This window comes from Cervus elaphus, chromosome 1 (assembly GCF_910594005.1).
Source record: "Cervus elaphus chromosome 1, mCerEla1.1, whole genome shotgun sequence".
NCBI lineage: Eukaryota > Metazoa > Chordata > Mammalia > Artiodactyla > Cervidae > Cervus > Cervus elaphus.
The window spans coordinates 34,433,273-34,454,293 of NC_057815.1; the positions used below are offsets into that span (position 1 = coordinate 34,433,273).

The 21,021-nt window shown below is 39.0% G+C and overlaps 1 protein-coding gene across 2 annotated transcripts in view; it reads right to left on the minus strand.

The window, feature by feature from the left end:
• RDX (radixin) overlaps nt 1-14,399 on the minus strand; it is a 95,907-nt gene extending 81,508 nt beyond the window's left edge. For both annotated transcript variants that reach the window (XM_043898754.1, XM_043898743.1), the window contains exon 1: nt 14,263-14,399. The gene's annotated coding sequence lies outside the window, so the exon portion shown is untranslated. The remainder of the gene's footprint in view (nt 1-14,262) is intronic.
• Nucleotides 14,400-21,021: the final 6,622 nt, after the last annotated feature.

Below are 21,021 nucleotides of genomic sequence, written 5' to 3' on the forward strand. Positions count from 1 at the left end.
GACAGTCATGCCAGAAAATTCAAAAAACAAAAAAAACAATGATTTTCTTCACAAAAAAAAAAAAAAAAAACTGACGAAAAAGTTCATTAAAAAAAGAAAAAAAAATTTGTTAGATGAAGAAAGGAACACTGATCCTAGCATAAAAAGATAAACCTCAGTCACAAATTATATAATAATAAAACAAAAAATTATTATATGTACACCCTTAAATCAAAAACCTAAGACTATATATGGGCTTCCCTGGCTCAGGCAGTAAAGAATCTGCCTGAGATGCAAGAGACCTGGGTTTGATATCTTATATTTAAAACTCTACTATTTTTCTGTACCACTTTCATTATTGTTTAAGTGCTTCAGTGTCCAATTATAATTTCTACTCACTACTAGGTTTTAAATTTTCAAATAGAATGGTTAGAGACCTGGGGGCAGAGTGCTGTCTTTTTATTATTTACTTCTATGTTTATTATATACTACAGTCAAAGAATTCATTTCCATTATGTCTAGTGCTTGGTCAGCTTAGTTTCCTTTTTTGATTGTTCTGGACATAAATGAAAATAATGTATGTTTGCATTTGAAGAGTTAGAGCAAGCCGAATCAAGTATTTCATGTTCTGTTTCCAGTCTCTCTCCTTTCAGTTCGGTCTGTAAGCTAAGTCACTCCAGTCGTGTCCGACCGTGTGCCCCCCTGCGGACTGCAGCACGCCGGCTGTCCACGGGATTCTCCAGGAATCCAACCTGCGTCTCTTAAGTCTCCTGCATTGGCAGGCGGGCTCTTTACCACTAGCGCCACCTAGGAAGTCCCTTCAGTTTAAGCTGATCAAATTGAGAAAAAATGTATTACATTTTCTCAACTGATAGTGGATGTTAATTTCTTCTTATGAAATGCCAGTTTTTTAATTTTATTTTTTATATGGTTTTAAGCTATGTTATTGGGCTTCCCTGGTGGCTCAGAATGTAATGAATCCATCTGCAATGCAGGAGACCTGGGTTTGATCCCTGGGTTGTGAAGATCCCCTGGAGAGGGGAATGGCAACCCACTCCAGCATTCTTGCCTGGAGAATCCCACGGATAGAGGAGCCTGGTGGGCTATAGTCCATGGGTTCTCAAAGAGTCAGACACGACTGAGCAACCTAGCAAACAAGTAATACTATGTTATTAGGTGAGTAAAGGTTTAGAACTATTGTATCTTTGTAATAAATACTTCCTTTTTTCATTCAGTAATAATTCAATAGCATATAAAATTCTAAATCAACTGTTATTCTCTCAGTATTTGGAAAATACTAGTTTTCTCATGGCCTCTATTACTGACAAAAAGTCTGCTGTCAATTTAACCTATTCCAGGTATGCTTTTTCTCTCTGCTTTTCTTTAAGATTGTGTGTGTGAGCACATTCTTCAGATGTGCTTCCATTTCTCTTGCTGAGGATTTGGTAAGCTTTCTTATTCTGAAGACTCATGCTTTTCTCAAACTGTGGAAAATTATTAGCCACTGTCTCTCCCAGTCAGCAATTCTTTAATTAGATACATAATGACTGTCTTGTTTTCTAATCCATGCCTACACATTCATATTTTTCATCTCTTTACCTTTCTGTGTAATACTCCTCCAGTCACTAATTCTCTGCAGGTGTTCTTAATGTTTTACCTGTCCACTATATTAAATTTTAAGTGATTATATAAACTTCTAAAAATTCACTTTTAGTCTCTTAAAAACACTTTCAATGCTATACTATTTTATAATTTGCTTGGAATCCTTTTATCCCTACAATGTTTATTTTATATCCCTATAAAATTTTGTTTCCAATTCATTATGACTTGTTTCTTTATGGAGTTTATAATTTTGGTCAGAAAGCTCACGTCCCTAACCCACTCCTCAGTGTGGCATTTCTGTAAGCCCTGAGCTGTCTATGTAACCTTACAGAGGTTATTTCAGGTTTGCTCCTACCAGAGTACAGTACCAGAAATTTTAATTGCCCTAGATCAATCTTTTCTTCAAGAAAATTAAGAGATACTAAGGGAACATTTCATGCAAAGATGGGCACAATAAAGGACAGAAACGGCATGGACCTAACAGATGCAGAAGGGATTAAGACAACGTGGCAAGAATACAAAGAACTATACAAAAAAAGATCTTAATGACCCAGATAACCACAGTGGAGTGGTCACTTAGCTAGAGCCAGATATCCTGGAGGGTGAAGTGGGCCTTAGAAAGCATCATGAATAACAAAGCTAGTGGAGGTGATGCAATTCCAGTTGAGCTATTTCAAATCTTAAAAGATGATGCTGTTAAAGTGCTGCACTCAACATGCCAGCCAATTCGGAAAACTCAGCAGTGACCACAGGACTGGAAAAAGTCAATTTTCATTCCAATCCCAAAGAATTTCAAACTACCATACAACTGAGCCCATTTCACATGCTAGCAAGGTAATGCTCAAAATCCATCAAGCTAGGCTTCAACAGTCCATGAACCAAGAACTTTCAGATGTATAAGCTGGATTTAGAAAAGGCAGAGGAACCAGAGAAAAGGCAGAGAAAACAGAGATCCATTTGCCAATATCTGCTGAATCATAGAAAAAGCAAGGGAATTCCAGAAAAACATCTACTTCTGCTTCACTGACTACACTAAAGCCTCTGACTGTATGGATCACAACTAACTGTGGAAAATTCTTAAAGAGATGGGAATACCAGACCACCTTACCTGCCTCCTGAGAAACTTATATTCAGGACACGTAGCAACAGTTAGAACCAGAAATGCAACAATGGACTGGTTCAAAATTGGGAAAGGAGTAAGTCAAGGCTGTATATTGTCACCCTGCTTATTTAACTTCTATGCAGAGTACATCATGCAACATACTGGGCTGGATGACTCACAAGCTGGAATCAAGACTGCCGGAAAAAAATATCAGCAACTTCAGATATGCGATGATATCACTCTAATGACAGGAAGTGAAGAGGAACTCAAGGAATTCCTGATGAGGGTAAAAGAGGAGAGTGAAAACGCCGGCTTAAAATTCAACATTCAAAAAACTAAGATCACGGGCATCTGGTCCCATCACTTCGTGGCAAATAGGATGGGAAAACATGGAAATAGTGACAGATTTTATTTTCCTGGGCTCCAAAATCACTGTGGATGGTGACTGCAGCCATGAAATTAAAAGACGTTTGCTCCTTGGAAGAAAAGCTATGACAAACCTAGTGAAAGTCACTCAGTCGTGTCTGACTCTTTGCAACCCCCTTGGAATCCTTCAGGCCAGAATACTGGAGTGGGTAGCCATTCCCTTCTCCAGGGAATGTTCCCAACCCAGGGATTGAACCCAGATCTCCCACACTGCAGGAGGATTCCTTACCAGCTGAGCCACAAAGGAAGCCCCCTGAAAAACCTAGATAGCATAATAAAAAGCAGAAACATCCATTTTCACTTTTGAAATTTTTTATATAAATTGCATGGCTCAAGGCTATGTAACAATCTTGCATTTTATGACAAATATTTATTTCTGTTAAACTGAATATACAATTATTGTTCCCTAGGCAACCAACTTTTGCTTATAACTACAATTTCATGTTAACAAAACAGACGGTGAAAAGACAACTTTGATTGTGTAGATCTAGTTACAATAATAAAAAAAAATAATCCATACAAAAAAAAAAAGCAGAGACATCACTTTGCTGACAAAAGTCCATATAGTCAAAGCTATGGTTTTTCCAGTAGTCATGTACGGATGTGAGAGGTGGACCATTAAAAAGGCTGAGTGCCAAAGAATTAATGCTTTCTAATTATGGTGCTGGAAAAGACTCCTGAGAATCCCATGGACTGCAAGGAGATCAAACCAGTCAATCCTAAAGGAAATCAATCCTGAATATACATTGGAAGAGGCTGATGCTGAAGCACTCCGAAATCTCTGGCCAGCTGATACAAAGAGCCCACTCACTGGAAAAGACCCTGATGCTGGGAAAGACTGAGAGCAGGAGGATAAGGCGGCAACAAAGGATGAGATGGTTGGATGGCATCACCGAATGAATGGATGTGAGTCTGAGCAAACTCAATTCACTGGGTCCCGAAGAGTCAGACAGTACTTAGAAAATGAACAACCGATCAATTTTTACCCTCTTGATTTAGCACTCTATTACCATATCAGACCGCATGGCCACACCCTAGAGAAGTTAGCAGATACTCAAGAGAGCTTGCTCCTGTCCTGATCACTGCTGTTTGCTAAACCAGATGGCTGCTGAGCCCTGCCTGTGCCAGGTCTCACTGGTAAAGAACAAAGGGGAGAAGTGAGCATTACTTGCATGCCTGACTATAAACTAAGTTAAAGCACTCAAATTACAGCAAGAGTATTCATCAAACATAGGGTCAGCTAGGCAGGTAAATAAACATCATGTACATGAGGTTTTGCAGAATTTCTTAAAGTTACATATTAATCAAATACTGGAATTAAAAAAGGTAAATAAAAAATGTAATTTTTGTATTTAATAAAAAAGTTAAAGGTAAATAATTAAGCTTCCTTTTCCCTAAAGAAATAATTTATCCAAGTTTGTCATAGTAGAGTTACTTCAAATTACACTCTTTAGAAAAGCACTTTTCAAGCAAAATAACCCTACTGAAGTTTTAGGTTTAGTATGAACACTCTGGTGACATAAAAGAACAAATATATCACAGACTAACATATACAAAACCAGGTTTACACACATGCTAAGTAAGCTTTTAAAATCTCCAACAAGCCTAACTGATCTGTACGAACTGTGGAAAGTGACTAGCCTAACAAAAAGCCTCTGCAAATAAGGATATAATTGACTTCTAAAGTTTCTAAAATAATATTTTCAGACCAGTGTTCTCTCTTGAAAATCAAGTAGCATCATAAACTGACTCCATATTTCTGGAAAATAAGTTGTCAATATATAACAAAAGCAACAAAGCTTCTCTGAACAGGAAATCTACTTTGGAGTACACTCCAGATAAATAAATATACAAAAACAAAGAAAACGGTACTAAGATATTCTCAGCAGTACAACGATATTATAACAGCCAATGATTAAAATCAAAGTCACAATTAAAGTAACGTTCAAATTACATGATAAAGATGGACAAACTGTGTCAACATTTACATAAGGATAAGTTAAAAATGCAGAATACATAGCCACCTATTGTAACTAACTAAAAAAACAGGTATACTTACAAAGGATTTTGAATATAGAGAACTGAGCATTTAATACTAACCAGAGTCTTATTTTTCACTGTTACTAATTTTAAAAATCAAATAAGAATTTAAAAAATATATTTGACTACATACCAGTTTATTCCTATCATGGTATACATAAGAATTCTACCTTAAATTTTTTAGGATGAAGCTGTGTATAAATGTAGTTAAATCCTAAGATTTTAGCCAATTTAGGGATCATTAAAAAATATTTACCATAATATTATTCAACCTCAATAGTACATTTCCAGTCCTCCTATGATTATATTAGCACATTTTTTTCCCCTTGAAAATGGCACCTGTTAGTAGCAGACTGAACAATTTAATAAAATGTTACATGAAAAGCCAAGGTAACTAGATACATGTCCTCGGTTTAAACCTCTAACTGGTTCATCTTGAAAACTCTGTTTCACTGCCTTTCTTTCTTCTCTAGAAAAATGATAACATATAATCCCTTAACCACTGTATATCAAAGATATATAATAAAAACAAACACTTCTCCCCTTACCCTCATAATAAATAATTATTGAAAAAAAATTTACTCCTCCTTCCCTGCTCTTTCTAAACTTCTTAGTGGTCTCACCCAACCTCTTTTCCACCCAGGCTCCCACAGAAGCAATGAAGCGGTCATGGCGAACAGTATTAAGAGATGCCGCCAACATATACATCTCATTTCCAGAAAATGCATGAACATGTACTCAAACACAGTGCCACATTTCAGAGACAAAACATTCACATGAAACTTTCTCTTCTTCGGTCCATTAACTCTGAGGGTGACCCTAAACAGCCTCTTTCCTTCTGTACAATGGAAAAAACAGCCTCACACGTAACACCTCGAGCTCTACTAATCCATGGCACAACAGCGGACTCTCCCCACCCGTCAGGTGGTGAAACAGGTGTTACGTCTGTCCATATTGGGCCTACAATGACGCTTCAATAATTTATACGAGGATGCCTAATTTTATTCTTAAGATATTCTTTTCCCCAAGCATAACTATACTTTTTTTTTCTGTCTTTTGAGACCTCATCTCTGAATATAAATGTTGTCTCTCCACAGACCATAAAATTACAAAAGGATTCCTCTGTCACCTTACTGGGAGATTGAGAAGCAGTATAACAAAGTATAAACTGAATTAATAAGGTAATTCTGCCAGTCAAATTAATGCCAATAATGGCATTTACCAAAAAAGTTCTTAATCACTTTTCCCCCCCAACATGGGACCTCTGGTAAAGTCTATGAACTCCTTCCTAGAAAAGTATCTTTTAGATACATAAAATACATAGTATCACATAAAAAGCCAATTATATTGAACTATAACTATCAAAATATAAAGCGCACAAATTTATGATACAGTAATATATGTGCTTTATTAATTTTTAAATAAATATCTACCAGTGTATCTAATAATTAAACTTCAAGTAATGATGGGTATTAAACATCATTCTGAGACCTGCGACAATAATGCATCATGAAAATATCTACAATTTCTATTGGAAACAGTCTCTGCTACTGCTGCCCACATTCATAATGGAAGAAAACATGTAAAGATGTTAAGTTTTCTCTCTATTCAAGTTTACAGACCTACAGTATTAAAACCTCAAATATACAAAGAACTGTTTATTAAATTTTTTAGCTCTGTTAAGTACTGAATCTAATAGCAGTAATAATGTACTTTACCTACATAATGCCATGACTTTCCAAGAGAAGCAGAGGACAAGAATTTTAGCTCCAAAAAGAAATAAGGCCAAAAGCAAGGACAAAGGTAGTAAATGGAATCATCTGCAGAAAGTTCACTCTTCAGCCACTTTACCTACATTATCTAATCTTCCTAATAACTGCCCTTTCTCCTTCTGACCAAGGTAAGAATCACAATCCCTTGTTCTTCTAACTAAGCGAATGAAGATTCAAATCAGTCACTTCCCAAGGTAATAAGGCCAGTCGACAAAGTCAGAAGTCCTTTGTCCAAGCTCTGTGCTCTTTTGGCTATCCTATCCTGCCTTCCTCTGACATCATTCTAGAGAAGCTCATCCCAATGACCAGAGCATTTCAAGAAGTTAAAGCTCTTTTCTTGTTTTCAGGTCAAAAAGACTACTTCTAAAGATGCTGTAAGTGCACATTAATACTGATATAATTACCTTTGTAAACTAATTTTCTGTAAGGAAGACAGGCAGTTCTAAATAAGGTATTAAGTACTTGCTTACGTAGGAAGTGATTTCTGTTCAAGGAAATAAAATACTCAACATTTTGAGCAATATACACATTACTGGAAATGCAAAGCAAATTTCTAGAACCTAAAACAAACATAAAGCAGAAAGCTAAGTTTTACACTGAATTTAAGTTCTTTTCTAAATGAATTTTTTAAACTTAAAAAAGAGAAAATATTATATTTGTATTGTTCCCTAGGAGGGCAGAAAAACAACATAGTACCATTTGCAAAAACTAATTTTAAATGTTAAAAGGTAAGAAAGCTAAATCCAGTCCAATTTCTTCACTTTACACTTAAGGAAACATCAAAAATTCATATAGTAAATGTTTAAAAATGTGAAAACAAAGACAGGTTCGTGTAAGTTTCCTAGGTACAGGAAAGAAACGTCTTAAACTGACCTGAGGAATCCTCTCCACATGTTTTGAAACACCAGCTATTACAGTAACTTAATTTTCAAAGCAGAATAAAGTCTGTATGTTTCTGAAATATCTTTAAAATTAGACAGTACTTTGTCATGCAGTCAGTAAGGTTACCTGGCAGTCCTAGTGAGTTTCTAACTTTTGAGATATTCGATCTCCCTTCTGAGAAACTGGAATGGTGTCTGGCTCACAGTAGGGCCTCAGATGTTATGAAATTAAGTACATAATATTCACTGGAACTTCTGTTGATTATTATCAAGGTCAATTATTTTCCTCTCAGATGAGTGAACTAGTAAGCAAAAGGCTACAAGAAACAGCAACCATAAAAAAAAAAAGACACAGAAAAAAAAAAAAAAAAAAAGAAACAGCAACCATGAATGCTGGGGGAAAAATAAAAACCCCTAACTAGGTCTTCCAAATTCAGGCCTTTATCATCCCACTTAAGACTCTTTCAATAATCTCATTTGACAATCAAATTTAAAGGCCAGTTAATTTGACACATCTAATAATATCTGTAATTGTCATATAGACTTCCCTGGTGGCTCAGATAGTAAAGCATCTACCTACAATGCAGGAGACCGGGGTTCAATCCCTGGGTTGGGAAGATCTTCTGGAGAAGGAAATGACAACCCACTCCAGTATTCTTGTCTGGAAAATCCCATGGATGGAGGAACCTGGTAGGCTACAGTCCATGGGGTCGCAGAGAGTCAGACATGACTGAGCGACTTCACTTTCACTTTTTCACTTTTGTTAATTGTCATGCTGCTTAGTAATTAGATATAAATGGTAAGCACTTTAGGTATACAGTCATCTCTTGGTACCCACAGGGAATTGGTTCCAGGACCCTCCTGCAGACACCAAAATCTAAAAATGTTCAAGCCCCTTATACAAAATACATGTACATGTACATCTTTATACATATATGGGCTTCCCAGATGGTACTAGTGGTAAAGAACCCACCTGCCAATGTAGGAGACATAACAGACTCGGGTTCAATCCCTGAGTTGGAAAGATCCCCTGGAGGAGGGCAGGGCAACCCATTCCAGTATTCTTGCCTAGAGAATTCTATGGACAGAGGAGCCTGGCAGGCTACAATCCATAGGGTCGCAAAGAGTTGGACACAACTGAAGAGACTTTAAAATTTAAATTAAAAAATTAAATAAAAATGAAATTAAAAGAAGCTTGCTCCTTGGAAGAAAAGTTAAGACCAACCTAGAGAGCATATTAAAAAGCAGAGACATTTCTTTGCCAACCAGAGGTCCATCTAGTCAAAGCTATGGTTTTTCCAGCAGTCATGTATGGATGTGAGATTGGACTATAAAGAAAGCTGAGTGCTGAAGAACTGATGCTTTTGAACTGTGGTGTTGGAGAAGACTCTTGAGAATCCCTTGGACTGCAAGGAGATCCAACCAGTCCATCCTGAAGGAAATCAGTCCTGGAAAGACTGATGCTGAAGCTGAAACTCCAATACTTTGGCCACTTTTTGCGAAGAACTGACTCACTGGAAAAAACCCTGATGCTGGGAAAGATTGAACGCAGGAGAAGGGGACAACAGAGGATGAGATGGTTGGATGGCATCACCAACTCAATGGACATAAGTTTGAGTAAACTCTGGGAGCTGGTGATGGACAGGGAGGCCTGGCATGCTGCAGTCCATGGGGTCGCAGAGATGGACATACCTGAGTGAATGAACTGAACTGAAGAGACTTCGCATGCACACATATACATGTAAACTATACCTGCAAATAACCTATACACATCCTCCCACATACTTTAAATTATCTCTACATTACTTATAATACCTAATACAATGTAAATACTATGTAAATAACTGTAAATACAATGTTAAGTGCTATGTAAATCATTGTAAATACAATGTAAATGCTATGTAAATACTTGCCAGCATGTAGCAAATTCAAGTTTTACTTTTTGGAACTTTCAGAATTCTTCCCCACCCCCATGGAATATTTTCAGTCAAGGTTCCAAAACGCACAGATTTGGATGCCAACTTTGCTTAATAACCAAACTAGAATTTTATAGCTTCCTTCAGTCTAGAATCTAGAAACAGCTTAAATATCAAGACTGCTAAGGATGGCTAATGAAAGTTTAGTCCATCCCACACTCTCGATAAAAGTCAAGGCGTGACTGGATTCAATTAACTGGGGCTGAGATCTCCTAAGTCCCCATTCTCCCTTTCAATGGTCCCCTCTATTACACTCATGCCCACATCATTCTGAGTACTACCAGGATTTCTGATTACAAAAAATTACTCTGGTTATAAAAAGGTTATTAGCTAATTTAAAGAAACACAAGTTTTTTTTTAGTACAAAACAAAAAGAATTCACATCACAAAAAACTGTGCTTACAATGCTGTTACACTGAATATGAATTACAGTTTATATACACAAAGAGCATTTAAATACACTTCATGGTATATAAAATGGCACGAATATATTCCCATTCAAGCATGATGGTTTCATTATCTTACTTAACAAGTGCAAAGAGTATCTGGCATGTGATTATAAGCGTCCAAATGTATGAATGATACCTAAAAGCAGGAGTCAGCAAACTTTTCTGCAAAGGGCCAGGTTAAGTAAACCTTTTAGGTTTGGTGGCCCACAAAGCCTCTGTTGCAACTACTCTCTGTTGTAGCACAACAGCAACCACAGACAACAGGTAAACCAATGAGCTATCATGTGTTGAAATAAAATTTTATTTACAAAAACAGGTAGTGGGCTGAATTTGGTCTACAAAGTAGCTTGTTGATCTCTTCTTAACAGTAAAGAGAATGTCATTTTGCAATAAATCAACTTTACTAGAATTAAAACTGTTTATTTTCAAATATAAGTAAATTATGCAGAAAAGCAGAAAAGAAACAATGTTTCTAGATCATTCTGTTCATATTAGATCACCTGATTGTAAAAGAAAGTCCAATGACCTTATTGATATATATAACTAGCCTCTATAAAATGTACTTTAGAATTCTGCTGAAAGGTAACTGATATTGCAATAGGAGAAAAAATTAAAATTCTATGAATGTGCAAGATTTTCTATACATATTGGCTATTCAAAAATACAAAACAAAGAAACACACCTATACAGGGACTTCCCTGGTAGTCCAGCAGTTAAGAGTCCACCTTCCAAAGAAGGAGAAGGAACTAGGATCCCACATGCCACAGGGCAACTAGGCCCGCAGGTCACAATTACAGAGCTCACTTGCTCTGGAGCCCAAGTGCTTCAATCAGAAGCCCCTGCTCACCAAGGAAAGATCCCTCATGCAGCACAAAGACACCATGTGCTGCAACTAAGGCCCAATGCACTCAAAAATGAATAATATTAAAGAAAAAAAAACCTATACAAATACTAACCTGAAAAAAACCCTCTAAGAAGATAAAGACTGGATTCACTATGTAAAGGAAAGAAGAAATAAACAAGGGAATCATATGAACCACATTTTCTTTGCAAACAGTTTCCAGGTAAAAACCTGTATCTATCATCAGGACATTTCACTATCCAAAATCATAAACCCTTTTTTAAAGGATATTTTCCAGTGTCAGTTATATACCATACCCTAGGAAGAAAACAAAGTGAGTTCACCTTCAATCATGAAAAAAATTTACACAGTACGTAAACACTTCTTATAGGAAATTCCATTCTGATTTCACATGATGAAAATCCAAGAAATATTAAGTACTGAATGCTCAACATGGTAATAAACAAACATCCTTTCATTGTTTGTTACAAAATAAGCTTACTTTTAAAGACTTTAAAATTGCAAATAAGGGATATATATAAAGTATATATTTACCCTTCCATAAATATTGGCATTTTCTATTTACTAGGAATGGCTAAGAGCAATTACCTCTGAAAAACAAGACTGGGGGTGTTCTGGGAAGTTGGGGAGAACTTTTAACATCTGTTTTTTTTTAACTTTGTCATAAAATTTATTAATTTTATAATCATGTAAAGTGGTTTAAAATACGTGCAATGTAAATGAATATTGAAAAATATACCAAGAACTAATATAAACAGTAAAGCAGGATTCCTCTGAAAGAGGCTAGAAATTGAGGAAATCTCTGAGTTCAGACTGGCCACCTACCACTCAACAGATGAGCATATACTTGCTTCAGAAGTTAGGGAAGTTCCCTGAAGGGCTTCTGACACCAAGAGGTTTAAAATCACCTTGTAAGAGTGGAATTTACAGCAATCCAATCCAGTTCCACTGACTCCAGTAAGCCAAGGGTCCTGAGAAGAGCTACTGGTCTGGAGGATGTCCAAGCCATCCAAGAAAGGGTGACTTTCCTGACTTCTCAGATTGACACCAATCGCATACTATTATATTAACTATTCTTTATCAAGTATGTTCACCAACATAACCATCCTCACAGTCTTAACAGGACACACTTTTTTAGGCTTTGGTCTTTGGGAAATATTGATTAAAATTTGTCATTTTGAAATGATGTATGTTAAGTTGAATTAAGTTAAAAATAAATGAAAAAACTTGACTCCCATCCTAACTGAAGATTTCAGACTTCACTGTACTAGAAAATTACACTAGATTATATTAGAAGATTCAGATCTGAAATTAAGATAAAATACACAAAGACTTTCATTTCAACCGCCTGCCAAAGAGAAAAATGAATAATAAAATCCAATTCTGCTCCTGGGAATAGAGAAAGCAAAAAATCAAGAAATAACCCTTGTTCTCTGAGACTACTGAGTGTTAGCAAAAGAGAAAGAACAGCAATCTGTCATTTCTCACCACCACAGAAAAAAGATATCAATTTAATTTCCAGTTAATGCAAATGTCCAAAACAAAGGACAGACTAAACATACTTTCCCCATGCTGAAATTAATTTCAGTTCTGAGCCTCTCCTACGCTCTGCCATGCTTGGGAATACAGTAGTGAACAAAACGATGTATAATCCACAAGGGCAAGAATTCAACATTCCTAAAAGCCACAAATTTTGTTTCATTTAAATAGACTGTAAAGAATTTCAATGTGTATCTATTCATCCCTCACTAAAAAAAAATTGTTTAATACCATTATGTATCTTTAAAAAGTAATTAAGCAAAAGAAACAAAGTGCAATTCATTTTACAGATGAATTACAATCCACTAACTTCAAAAGAAATGTTTTACGTTTTTACCACATTTGAGGGGATTATTAGTCTTTGGAAGATAATGCACACGTGAAAATAATGTAATAGTGAAAAAAATTTTAATGCAACCCTGCATATTAGTCTCTCTTCTTAACTCTAATAATGCTGTTATGGCAAATGGATTAAGCCATTATTTATCCAGCAAATGAACGGGGCAATTGTTCATTCAGAGCTCCATCCGACAAATAAAAGAGTATTTAGTGCTCTAAAAAAAATGTATGCTCAGTAACAATAGATTGTAATGCCTATTTTCGAGCGCTCGTTTATCAAACAAATGCTTACTATGTTAGGTATCTACATTTGCACCATGCTTGTCTATTGCCACAGAACTCATTAAAATTTCGACAAAAACCTCAAGTAGATTTTAAAACATATCGTTGATAGAAGCTGACTTTCAACACGTTTCCAACCTCGCTAATAACCCCCTCCTTAACGGTATTTTAAAAAAAGAAAAAAACGCTCAATACACGGTGTGAATAAAGAACCATGCTACATCTGGAGAGGATGTGATGTGCTCTATTTAAACTAAAATAATATAGTGCTTCCCCGACCGCCCCTTTCAAAGTTAGCCTGAGAATTACGTTTACAATTACGTTTACAACCCTTTAAAGGAAGAGGATACTGCAATGTACTCAACTTGTCTACTGGGATCTAAGACACAAAATCGGAGAAAGTTACTGGGCTCGGGGGGCGCCTGCAACTTCAACAGCAGGTACAGCCGGGGCCGGAGCCGCCAGGGCCGCCGCGCGGGTGCGGGGGGCCGGGGGCAGCTCGCGCCCCGAGCCCCGTCACGCAACCTCCCTCTGCCGCCACGGCGGAACTCACGCTCTCTAGTAATTCAACACCTTTACTCTCAAGTCGGAGACCGGGGAGAAGTGGTAATAATTCCTTCCCTACCACAGCAAAAAAAAAATATCATTTTTCCTAAGCTTAAATCTGAATTCTCAAGACTGCCTAGAAGGGACGAGCCAGGCCGAGCCCGGGGCGGCGCCCGAGCGGCGGGAGCCCGACCGAGCCCGGGGCCGACGCTGAGGGCGGACCCGCGCCCGGGGGGGAGCAGCTGGCGGCGGCGTGTTCAGGCCGCGGCCGAGAGGCTGGCCAAGCCTCGCGGCGTCCGCGACCCCGGGAGCGGCCTGGCCGGCCGGACCGCTAGCACGAGCGGCGCCGCGGGCCTGGCGGCGAGGCCACCGGGCAGCACGGGGCGCCGGACTTCTCGCCGCCACCTCAGCGGCTGCGGCGGAGCCCGGGAGCGGCAGTGGGGGAAGGGAGCGCGCCGGCGGCTTACCTCAGGAGCGGGCGGCTCCTTCCCGCCGCGAGAGTGGCCGGGGCGCTGCGCGGCGGCGGCGGGCGTCGCGGCTGCGGCAGAGGGAGAGAGACAGAGAGAGGCGGCGGTGGAGCGAGCGCCGGGACGCCAGAGAGGAGAGGCACCGCCGCCACCGCAGACAGCTCCGCAATATGGCTGCCCGGCGGCTCCTCGAGGGAGAGGCGGGGCTGCCCCGCGCCCCGCGCCCCCCGCCTCCCCCTGCCGGCCGGCCGGCCTCGCGCCGCGGCCCGAGCGCCAACGCCGCTGCGGCGGCCGCCGCCGGGCCGCCCGCGCCCCGCCCCGGCCCAGCCCCGCCCAGCCCCTCGGGCTCGCGGCCACTCGCCGGCCGGGGCGTCGCCCGGGGGAGGGAGGGTCTCCGTCCGGGGCGGGGACGCGCCAGGACCCGGCCGCGGCTCCGCAGTCCCGAGGGAACGGGGCCGAGCACGGGGGTGGACGACTCCTTCCGTGCGGGGGACTGGGCTAGAGTGAAGCCCGATGCCCGGGGAAGCGGAACCGCCCAAACCCAGAGCTGGGAGTGGGCCTGCCGCCTCCCCGCGAGCGGTGGAAACTTGAAACTCCCGCTGGTGCCAGAAAATTCACTGAGGGCGTTTCCATCGCCCCCAAGGAGGAATTCTTTCCCAGGGAATACACAACCGAGTGGAGCGCGTTGCTTGGCTGTTGAAAGCTTGAAAATCCTGGACCGGGAGAGAGAAAAAGGCCTGCCTTAGAAGGATTTATATATGCAATGAAGAACTTTATTTTGGCAGTATTTACCCAACCAGAAAAACTTGCTTTTTCGGGGATAATATTTAGGCCCCACCCAATCGAGAATGCAAATTTTTATCCAGGCAAGGAAGAAGTCAGTAAAAGAAAAATGATGGAAGTGGGACCGCAAAGAGCAGCCAAACCTAGATTATCTTTGACTTTGTGAAAGTTAGGCATTTGATCATGGTCTGACTAGCCCACTCGTTTTAGTGGTCGGGACTAGACAGACTTACGGTCGATGTTACGTCATCTACTCCCATTCCTCTTGTATTTTCTAGGATTCAAAGAGCAAAACTTGCTCTGCGTATGGAAATAGCAAGTGCACAAAATCAGATTAGCCTAGTTTGCCCTGTTTTATATAGTTTACTTTTTATTAACAAAGTTTGAAAGTGAAAAAGTTGCTCAGTCGTGTCCGATTCTTTGCGACCCCATGGACTGTATAGCCCGCCAGGCTCCTCTGTCCATGGAATTCTCCAAGCAAGAATACTGGAGGGTAACAATTCCCTCCTCCAGGGGATCTTCCTGATCCCAGGATGGAACCAAGGTCTCCTGCATTGCCGGCAGATTCTTAAGGGTCTGAGCCACCACTGAAGCCCATTCAAATACAACCTCACTAGTGTACTCAACTTTTCTAGAACAAATAATTTGTATCCTTTTTGCTTTACTGTTTGTCTTCCCTGAGACTATAGCTTTTTCCTGAAACTCTCCTCTGATCAGTTTCATTAGCAGCTTCAGCGTATTTCCACCATTGCCCTTTGAGACTACTTGGAACAATTAAAAGTCCCTAGAGTTAATTCTAAGGCCTTTAGAGTGCAGAGTCCTCGAAGATGGAAACCAGGTGTGGGCCTTTTTTTAACTATAGGATTACGCCCTGACCTCCCTGAGGTGGAACAATTGAGACCACTTGGAACAATTAAAAGTCCCAAGAGTTAATTCTAAGGCCTTTAGAGTGCAGAGTCCTCGAAGATGGGAACCAGGTGTGGGCCTTTTTTAACTGTAGGATTACTCCCTGACCTTCTCCCTGGGGTGGGACAATTATCCGGGTGATTTTTCAGACTTCTACAACAAGGTGCATGCATAGTCAAACTATTGTGTAAATTCCTAGATAGTACACTAATCAAACATACTTTTGCAACAGAAAATGAAGCATTCATTATCATTTGTCACATGACAGGCACTGGTGTGAAATGCTTTATAAAACTGTCTTTTTAAAATAATTACAACAACCCTGAGTTTGAGGTAAATATTATTGACGTTTTTAAAAACCGATAAATAGGGAGCCTCAAAGGAGTTAAGTAATTTGCTTACTGTAACACAGCTAGGAAGTTGCGGAATCTGACCAAACCCAGTATCATTTGATTCCAAAGCCTTGATTTTATCCTATACCCTACAACAGCAAACAGGAGAAATTGTAACACTTCAGTCAGCTATCATATTAGTAACTATTTAAATGAAGGATAATATTCAATGCTGGTGAGATTAAAAAGGTGCTGAGAGACATCTTGAGTGGAGTGTAAACAGAAACAACCTGTTTAGAAAAAATTTGTCACTGTGATTCAACCTATAAAAATGGTCATACCCTTGTAACCCATAATCTCATATCTGGGATTCTTGCTGAATGAAATAATCTGTAATAGAGCAAAAGTTTTATTCATAAACTGTGTGTCACAATTTATAAGATGCAAAAATAAAAATTGTGGTAATTAAATGTCTTAAAGGTAGCAATAAATACTTTGTAGCATTTTAGGTAACAACTTAAAATATATAGCATTAAGTGGTAAAAAAAAAAAAAACCTACAAATTATGAAACTAATCATGCAGTATGATCACATCTATGTTTTTCTTTTTTAAAAAAAAGACGCCTATGAGGTGTTAGAAAAAAAGAAAAATTGAAACACAGAGTTGTCTCAGGATAGTGTTTCTATGAGCATCTGTTCCCTCTGCCCCTTATTCTAGTCTTCATTATATTCTGTACTACTTTTGCAGTGAAAAAAAAATTTTTTTAAGACTTAATTGAAAATTTTCTTTATCGGTTTAATTCCAACATGGCAGATTTTAAGTGTTAAAAAGAAAACTCACACTTGTGATAAACTAAAAACAAAAAAAAACCCTGATATTATCAATAGTTGTAAAAAATACTTTTATATATAGCACATAGTATATATATAAAAAAGAAAGGAAAAGCTAATGGAGTAGCCCTCATAGTCAACAAAAGAGTCCAAAATGCAGTACTTGGGCTCGGTCTCAAAAACAACAGAATAATCTCTGTTCGTTTCCAAGACAAACCATGCAATATGACAATAATCCAAGTCTGTGCCCCAACCACTAATGCCGAAAAAGCTGAAGTTGAACTGTTCCATGAAGACCTACAAGACCTTCTAAAACTAACACAAGAAAAGATGTACTTTTCATCAAAGGGGACTGGAATGCAAAAGTAGGAAGTCAAGAGATATCTGGAGTAACAGGCAAGTTTGACCTTGGAGTACAAAATGAAGCAGGGCAAAGGCTAACAGGTTTGCCAAGAGGACGCACTGGTCATAGCAAACACCCTCTTCCAACAACACAAAAGACAACTCTACATATGGACATCACCAGATGGTCAACACTGAAATCAGAAGGATTATATTCTTTGCAGCCGAAGATGGAGAAGCTGTGTACAGTCTGCAAAAACAAGCCCGGGAGCTAACTGTGGTTCAGATCATACAGTCCTTATTGCAAAATTCAGACTTAAATTGAAGAAAGTAGGGAAAACCACTAGGCCATTCAAGTATGACCTAAATCAAATCCCTTACGATTATACAGTGGAAGTGACAAATAGATTCAAGGGATTAGATCTGATCAAGTGCCTGAAGAACTATGGATGGAGGTTCGTAATGTTGTTTGGGAGGCTTTTTCAAAACCACCCTGAAGAAAAAGAAACACAAAAAGGCAAAGTGGTTGTCTGGGGAGGCCTTACAAATAGCTGAGAAAGAAGAAGCAAAAGGCAAAGAAAAGAAAAGATATATCCATCTGAGTGCAGACTTCCAAAGACTAGTAAGGAGAGATAGAAATCCTTCCTAAATGATCAATGCAAATAAATAGAGGGAAAGAATAGAATGGGAAATACTAGAGATCTCTTCAAGAAATTTAGAGATACCAAGGGAACATTTCATGCAAAGATGGGCACAATAAAAGACAGAAACAGTATGGAGCTAACAGAAGCAGAAGCTATTAAGAAGAGGTGGCGGCTGATTCATATCAATGTATGACAAAACCCACTGAAATGTAAAAAAAAAAAAAAGAAGAGGTGGCAAGAATACACAGAAGAACTATACAAAAAAAGATCTTCATGACCCAGATAACCATGATGGTGTGATCACTCACCTAGAGGCAGACATCCTGGAATGTGAAGTCAAGTGGGCCTTAGGAACCATCACTATGAACAAAGCTAGTGAAGCTGAGCTATTTCAAATCCTAAAAGATGATGCTGTGAAAATGCTGCCCTCAATATGCCAGCAAATTTGGAAAACTCAGGAGTAGCCACAGGACTGGAAAAGGTCAGTTTTCATTCCAATCCCAAAGAAAGGCAAGGCCAAGCAATGTTCGAACTACTACACAATTACATTCATCTCACACGCTAGCGAAGTAATGCTCAAAATTCTCCAAGCGAGGCTTCAACAGTATGTGAACTGAGAACTTCCAGATGTTCAAGTTGGATTTAGAAAACAAAGTGAACCAGAGATCCAAGTGCCAACATCTGTTAGGTCATAGAAAAAGCAAGAGAATTCCAGAAAATCATCTACTTCTGCTTCCTTGACTACACTAAAGTCTTTGACACTGTGGATCACAACAAACTGGAAAATTCTTTAGGAGTTGGGAATACCAGACCACCTTACCTGCCTCCTGAGAAATCTGTATGCAGGTCAAGAAGCAACAGTTAGAACCAGACATGGAACAATGGAACAACAGACTAGTTCCAGATTGGGAAAGGAGTACGTCAAGGCTGTCTATTGTCACCCTGCTTACATAACTTCTATGCAGAGTACATTATGCGAAATGCTGGACCAGGTTGCTGGAGAGAAATATTAATAACCTTATGTATCCAGATGACACCACCCTTATGGCCAAATGTGAAGTGGAACTAAAGAGCCTCTTGATGTTAGTGAAAGAGGAGAGTGAAAGAGCTGGTTTAAACTGAACATTCAATAGACAAAGATCATGGCATCGAGTCTCATCACTTCATGGCAAATAGGTGAGGAAACAATGGAAATGAAAAGAAGACTTTATTTTCTTGGGCTCCAAAATCACTGTGGATGGTGACTACAGCCATGAAATTAAAAGACGCCTGCTCCTTGGAAGGAAAGTTATGACCAACCTAGACAGCATATTAAAAAGCAGAAACATTACTTTGCCAACAAAGCTTCATATAGTCAAAATTATTGTTTTTCCAGTAATCACGTATGGCTGTGAGAGTGGGACTATAAAGAAAGCTGAGCGCCAAAGAATTGATGCTTTTGAACTGAGGTGTTGGAGAAGACTCTTGAGAGTTCCTTGGACTGCAAGGAGATCAAACCAGTCAATTCTAAAGGAAATCAGTCCTGAATATTCATTGGAAGAACTGATACTGAAGTTGAAGCTCCAATACTTTGGCCATCTGTTACAAAGACCTGACCATTAAAAAAGACCCTTATGCTGGGAAAGATTGAAGGCAGGAGGAGAAGGGGACAACAGAGGATGAGATGGTTGGATGGCATCACAGACTCGATGTACATGAGTTTGAACGAGCTCTGGGACTTGGTGATGAACAGGGAGGCCTAGATTGGTGCAGTCCATGGGGTCTCAAAGAGTCGGACACTACTGAACTGAACTGAGCTTAACAATATTAGAATTAAGTTTATCTGAAGCATCATAACAAACCAAAACATTTTTTCTATCAAAAATTTTTATTCACAATTTTAAAAAGCTTCAGCAAAGTCACTATTTTTAAAACCTATACCTAGAAAAAAACCGAATGGGAGTCTTCTGTTTTAACTGTGGTATTTCCTGCCATTCACACTATCTTATACATTCAAGTACATATTCACAATGTGTTCACCAATATAATAGACCTCAGTAAAAATAGGCAAGGTAAATAAAACTATCTTATCATTTCTTTGTATGTCTAGTAAGCCATACAAATTTAACTGCTGATATAAGCTATAAAATTTCAGTACAGTCAATAGAGGGTTGATGTCCAATGTACGTAAAGAGTCAAGAAACCACAGGTATTTTCATATCTTTATTCTCTCTCTATCTGAGATTAAATTACATAAGTACACACTTCATAATGTCCTCAGAGATATGAGCAGGTAGTCTTCAACAATGACAAGGTAAAAGTTATTGCTTAATCCTCTCTGGTTAAGTAGTAAAGCCAATTTAATTCATGATAAACAACAATAACATTTCAAAGGTAAGTAATAAATGAAGTGGAAAGGGTTCGAGTGAGGAAATCTATAGCCTTGGCTTTATTCCTAGTTCTTACCAACAAGTTGCTAGGTAACCCTGAAAGATCAAATGGACTAGATTGTAATTTACCTGCAAACAATGTTAAAAGAGGGAGAACATTGCATACACCTTTTGGGCATGTCCCAGAGATTGTTTTAAGACATTGCAGTTTTTCAGAACTAGAAGAGGAGTTCAAAGAGCACTAATTCCCTCCCTGGTATTACTGTGAGATGGCCATCCATCCCATCAACAGTGGCTTCCTGCTGCTAACTGTGTGAGACTCTAGGAACATCTTTTTTCTTTTTTTTTTTAAATAGACTCAGCTTTCTCATCTACTAAACAAGGGAGCTGGATTAGATGGACCATCTGTAAGTTTTCAAGTTTTAAAATTCTTCACCTTTGACTCTGATTCACATATAAAATATTTGACTCTCAGGTGACACAGTGGTAAAGAATCTGCCTGCCTATGCAGGAGATCAGGAGACTCAGGTTCTATCCCTGGGTTGGGAAGTT